Raw genomic sequence first — 6,000 nt, forward strand, 5'->3', positions numbered from 1 at the left:
CGCGCACACGCATCACTTGTGATAACCCGACCCGGAAGTCCCGATGTGGAACATTAGAGAAGCGTTATTATCCCGCACCGTGCATGCGCGTGCCACGACAACACGCACCAATACAAAACTCCATCGGTTTAATATAATATCGTTAAGCTTCAGAAATATGATACAAATAGTATTATTATATTCATATTATAATTATAATGAATATATTAATATCATTAATATGTTAATATTATTAATGTGCCGCGAAACTGCTGTATGAAGTTTGGATTAAGGTGACGTGCGCACAGTATTATATGTATATATATATATACACACGTGTATATATATATATACATATACATATAATACTGTTTGGTTACCGGTGAGATGAAGTGCTGTATTCTAGCGGGACTCTGGTCAGACCCTCCCCGGCTGCGGTCGACCTTATCCGGGGAGCCGGCGCTGTCACACGCCGGGCTGCGGTGCGTCACTGCGGGGCAGAGAACATGTCTATATGTCTATGGTGCTCTGAAGTTATTACGTAAGAGCTGCTGAGGTGAGCACACCGCGGAGGAGAGGATGGAGGAGACGAGGACGGAGGAGACGAGGACGGAGGAGACGAGGATGGAGGGCGGATTAAGATGGTTTTATGTAACCCCCCCCCCCTCCCCCCCCCTCCATCTGGCCTCCCCTCGTGTGTAATCTTTGTAGTAAATGTACACAGAGCCTGATGGAAGGCAACGAATATACGTTCAAGTCTATGATACCATTTAAAATACTTTATACATGTTGTACTTTTACTGCACTATGTGTATCTGACAGTCTGACATGAAGCAGTACTACTACTACTCTACAACACAACAACAACAACAACAACAACAACAACAATACACTGTGAAAGGAGCCGTTCTGCCTACTGAATACTTTTACTTTGGTACTTGAAGTATTTTTACAGATACTTGTGTACCCGTTTGAGTTCAGGACCTAAAGTCATGAAGTTATAGTTTATAGTCTGTTACCTGCTGGAGGTCAAAGGTCACAACCTCATGTGACCTAAAGCTGCTGAGTCTAGAACAAACCTGTGTGTGTGTGTGTGTGTGTGTATGTGTGTGTGTATGTGTGTACGTGTGTCTGTGTATGTGTGTATGTGTGTACGTTTGTCTGTGTGTGTGTCTGTGTGTGTGTCTGTGTGTGTGTGTCTGTGTGTGTGCGTGTGTGTGTGTCTGTGTGTGTGTGTGTGTGTGTGTCTGTGTATGTGTGTGTCTGTATGTGTCTGTGTGTGTGTGTCTGTGTCTGTGTGTGTGTGTGTGTGTGTCTGTGTCTGTGTGTGTGTGAGTGAGTATTAGTATTAGTATTTTACTATAAACTGGTATTTATACACAGTGGTATTAGTACTTTACTGTATATTAGTATTTGTACACAGTGGTATTAGTACTTTACTGTAACCTAGTATTTGTACACAGTGGTATTAGTACTTTACTGTATATTAGTATTTGTACACAGTGGTATTAGTACTTTACTGTATTTTAGTATTTTTACACAGTGGTATTAGTACTTTACTGTATATTAGTATTTGTACACAGTGGTATTAGTACTTTACTGTAACCTAGTATTTGTACACAGTGGTATTACTGGTCCCCAGCTCTGATTGGTCCGTTCCCTGAACAGCTGTTGATGGAGCACTGTGTTGTCCTGCGGTCCCTGAACGCCTCAGCAGCACTTGCTCTCTCTATTTGTGGCCGTGAGTCATCGCCATGGTTACACAAGAGCAGCTTCAGCAGGTTGTTGGTTCCACCTCCTAAAGCTGGGCTCTCCTAGAGACCATCGTGGGGCAGTCTGAAGGGGGACCAGGGCCTGAAGGGGGACCAGGGCCTGAAGGGGGACCAGGGTCTGAAGGGGGACCAGGGCCTGAAGGGGGACCAGGGTCTATGGACTTTTGGTGGATTTGGTTTGTTTCTAGTTCAGCAGGAGGCCTCAGCTCTTATCTCTGAGAGCAGCAGGGGGTAGAGGAGGCAGTTAGGAAAGGAAAGAGGAGGCAGTTAGGAAAGGAAAGAGGAGGCAGTTAGGAAAGGAAAGAGGAGGCAGTTAGGAAAGGAAAGAGGAGGCAGTTAGGAAAGAAAAGAGGAGGCAGTGAAGGAAAGGAAAGAGGAGGCAGTTAGGAAAGAAAAGAGGAGACAGTGAAGGAAAGGAAAGAGGAGGCAGTTAGGAAAGAAAAGAGGAAAGAAAAGAGGAGGCAGTGAAGGAAAGAAAAGAGGAGGCAGTGAAGGAAAGAAAAGAGGAGGCAGTGAAGGAAAGGAAAGAGGAGGCAGTGAAGGAAAGAAAAGAGGAGGCAGTTAGGAAAGGAAAGAGGAGGCAGTTAGGAAAGGAAAGAGGAGGCAGTTAGGAAAGAAAAGAGGAGGCAGTTAGGAAAGGAAAGAGGAGGCAGTTAGGAAAGAAAAGAGGAGGCAGTTAGGAAAGGAAAGAGGAGGCAGTGAAGGAAAGGAAAGAGGAGGCAGTTAGGAAAGAAAAGAGGAGGCAGTTAGGAAAGGAAAGAGGAGGCAGTTAGGAAAGAAAAGAGGAGGCAGTGAAGGAAAGAAAAGAGGAGACAGTGAAGGAAAGGAAAGAGGAGACAGTGAAGGAAAGAAAAGAGGAGGCAGTTAGGAAAGGAAAGAGGAGGCAGTTAGGAAAGAAAAGAGGAGGCAGTGAAGGAAAGAAAAGAGGAGACAGTGAAGGAAAGGAAAGAGGAGACAGTGAAGGAAAGAAAAGAGGAGGCAGTGAAGGAAAGAAAAGAGGAGACAGTGAAGGAAAGGAAAGAGGAGGCAGTGAAGGAAAGAAAAGAGGAGACAGTGAAGGAAAGGAGAGTAAATTAAATAAACTGTCAATCAGAACGTCACGACTTCTTAAAAAGTTGTGATGTCGACCGGCTGGGTGTGGTCACATGCTGTGAGGCCAGATAACGCGTGTGTGTGTGTGTGTGTGTGTGTGTGTGTGTGTGTGTGTGTGTGTGTGTCTGTGTCTGTGTGTGTGTGTGTGTGTGTGTGTGTGTGTGTGTGTGTGTGTCTGTGTCTGTGTGTGTGTGTGTGTGTGTGTGTGTGTTTCCTGTAGAGATGCGCTGACCTTCACTAACGACCTCTTCAGTGAAATCAACAACAAAGAGAGAAGAAGAAAGTCACAGTACACAGTCAAGGTACTTTAGTACACAGTCAAGGTACTTTAGTACACAGTCAAGGTACTTTAGTACACAGTCAAGGTACTTTAGTACACAGTCAAGGTACCTGAGTACACAGTCAAGGTACCTGAGTACACAGTCAAGGTACTTTAGTACACAGTCAAGGTACCTGAGTACACAGTCAAGGTACTTTAGTACACAGTCAAGGTACCTGAGTACACAGTCAAGGTACTTTAGTACACAGTCAAGGTACTTTAGTACACAGTCAAGGTACCTGAGTACACAGTCAAGGTACTTTAGTACACAGTCAAGGTACCTGAGTACACAGTCAAGGTACTTTAGTACACAGTCAAGGTACTTGTGTACAAAGTCAAGGTACTTTAGTACACAGTCAAGGTACTTGAGTACACAGTCAAGGTACTTTAGTACACAGTCAAGGTACTTGTGTACAAAGTCAAGGTACTTTAGTACACAGTCAAGGTACCTGAGTACACAGTCAAGGTACTTTAGTACACAGTCAAGGTACTTTAGTACACAGTCAAGGTACTTGTGTACAAAGTCAAGGTACTTTAGTACACAGTCAAGGTACTTTAGTACACAGTCAAGGTACTTGTGTACAAAGTCAAGGTACTTTAGTACACAGTCAAGGTACTTGAGTACACAGTCAAGGTACTTTAGTACACAGTCAAGGTACTTGTGTACAAAGTCAAGGTACTTTAGTACACAGTCAAGGTACCTGAGTACACAGTCAAGGTACTTTAGTACACAGTCAAGGTACCTGAGTACACAGTCAAGGTACTTGAGTACACAGTCAAGGTACTTTAGTACACAGTCAAGGTACTTTAGTACACAGTCAAGGTACTTGTGTACAAAGTCAAGGTACTTTAGTACACAGTCAAGGTACTTGAGTACACAGTCAAGGTACTTTAGTACACAGTCAAGGTACTTGAGTACACAGTCAAGGTACTTGAGTACACAGTCAAGGTACTTTAGTACACAGTCAAGGTACTTGAGTACACAGTCAAGGTACTTGTGTACACAGTCAAGGTACCTGAGTACACAGTCAAGGTACTTTAGTACACAGTCAAGGTACCTGAGTACACAGTCAAGGTACTTGAGTACACAGTCAAGGTACTTTAGTACACAGTCAAGGTACTTTAGTACACAGTCAAGGTACTTGTGTACAAAGTCAAGGTACTTTAGTACACAGTCAAGGTACTTTAGTACACAGTCAAGGTACTTGTGTACAAAGTCAAGGTACTTTAGTACACAGTCAAGGTACTTGAGTACACAGTCAAGGTACTTTAGTACACAGTCAAGGTACTTGAGTACACAGTCAAGGTACTTGAGTACACAGTCAAGGTACTTTAGTACACAGTCAAGGTACTTGAGTACACAGTCAAGGTACTTTAGTACACAGTCAAGGTACTTGAGTACACAGTCAAGGTACTTTAGTACACAGTCAAGGTACTTGAGTACACAGTCAAGGTACTTTAGTACACAGTCAAGGTACTTGAGTACACAGTCAAGGTACTTGAGTACACAGTCAAGGTACTTGAGTACACATGTGAATGTTTATGATAAACTGAATGATGAAGAGTTCCTTTATGTGATGATGATGAATGTTTATGATAAACTGAATGATGAAGAGTGTGACTCACTCTTTCACTCTCACTCTCTCCTCCTACGCTCCACCAGCAGCTGACAGAGACCTCCACTCTGGGGGTTCTGGGAATTGTAGTCCTGGGTGAATTCTCTATGAAATCTGAGGGGCAGGAATGAGCTTGAGATTGATTTATCTTCCCAGTCGGTGCAGCCGGGTGGGGTTTACCTGAGACTGTGAACACTGCAGTGTGTGTGTGTGTGTGTTGTATTAAAACACACTCTGTGTGTCAGGGTGGTCTGATAGTGGGAGGTCTATTTTAGTGCAGCGTCTCTCTCTTTGTCTCTCCCACATTTCTGACAGCCGATTGGACGGCTGGGCGCGGTAGCCTAGCAACCCTTTGGATATCTCCCAGCATGCCTCTGAGTTATGTCCGGTGCCGGCAGATTTACAGATCTGCTGAACGAGAGCCTGAACAAACATGTCATGTTATGAGATAACGGAGGAGGATAAATATTATTACGAATATATTAATATATTCATGTGGCCTGATAATATATATATATATATATATATATATATATATATATATATATATATATATATATACACAAAATATATACTTGCTTACATGTACCTGGAGCTGAGCAGCAGCTTCCTCTCCGTCTCATCTGACTGAGGAACTGAAACCTGATTCCTCTCTTATTGATCAGACTATTGATCACCAGGAGCCATTAGACAGTAATGATCTGTCCCCAGAGACAGACAGGACAGACAGGACAGACAGGACAGACATAACAGACAGGACAGACGTGACAGACATGACAGACAGGACAGACAGGACAGACAGGACAGACAGGACAGACATAACAGACAGGACCAGGACAGACATGACAGACATGACAGACATGACAGACATGACAGACAGGACCAGGACAGACATGGCAGACAGGACAGACGTGACAGACAGGACAGACAGGACAGACATGACAGACAGGACAGACAGGACAGACATAACAGACAGGACCAGGACAGACATGACAGACATGACAGACATGACAGACATGACAGACATAACAGACAGGACCAGGACAGACATGACAGACATGACAGACATGACAGACAGGACCAGGACAGACATGGCAGACAGGACAGACGTGACAGACAGGACAGACAGGACAGACATGACAGACAGGACAGACAGGACAGACATAACAGACAGGACCAGGACAGACATGACAGACATGACAGACATGACAGACATGACAGA

The 6,000-nt window shown here is 44.0% G+C and overlaps 1 protein-coding gene across 2 annotated transcripts in view; it reads left to right on the top strand.

Moving 5' to 3' along the window:
• The window catches only part of LOC117736032 (dematin-like), a 28,245-nt gene that overhangs the window by 117 nt on the left and 22,128 nt on the right, over window positions 1-6,000 (top strand). The gene's annotated exons all lie outside the window — the stretch shown is intronic.

The sequence above is a fragment of the Cyclopterus lumpus genome, chromosome 9, assembly GCF_009769545.1.
Source record: "Cyclopterus lumpus isolate fCycLum1 chromosome 9, fCycLum1.pri, whole genome shotgun sequence".
Taxonomy (NCBI): domain Eukaryota; kingdom Metazoa; phylum Chordata; class Actinopteri; order Perciformes; family Cyclopteridae; genus Cyclopterus; species Cyclopterus lumpus.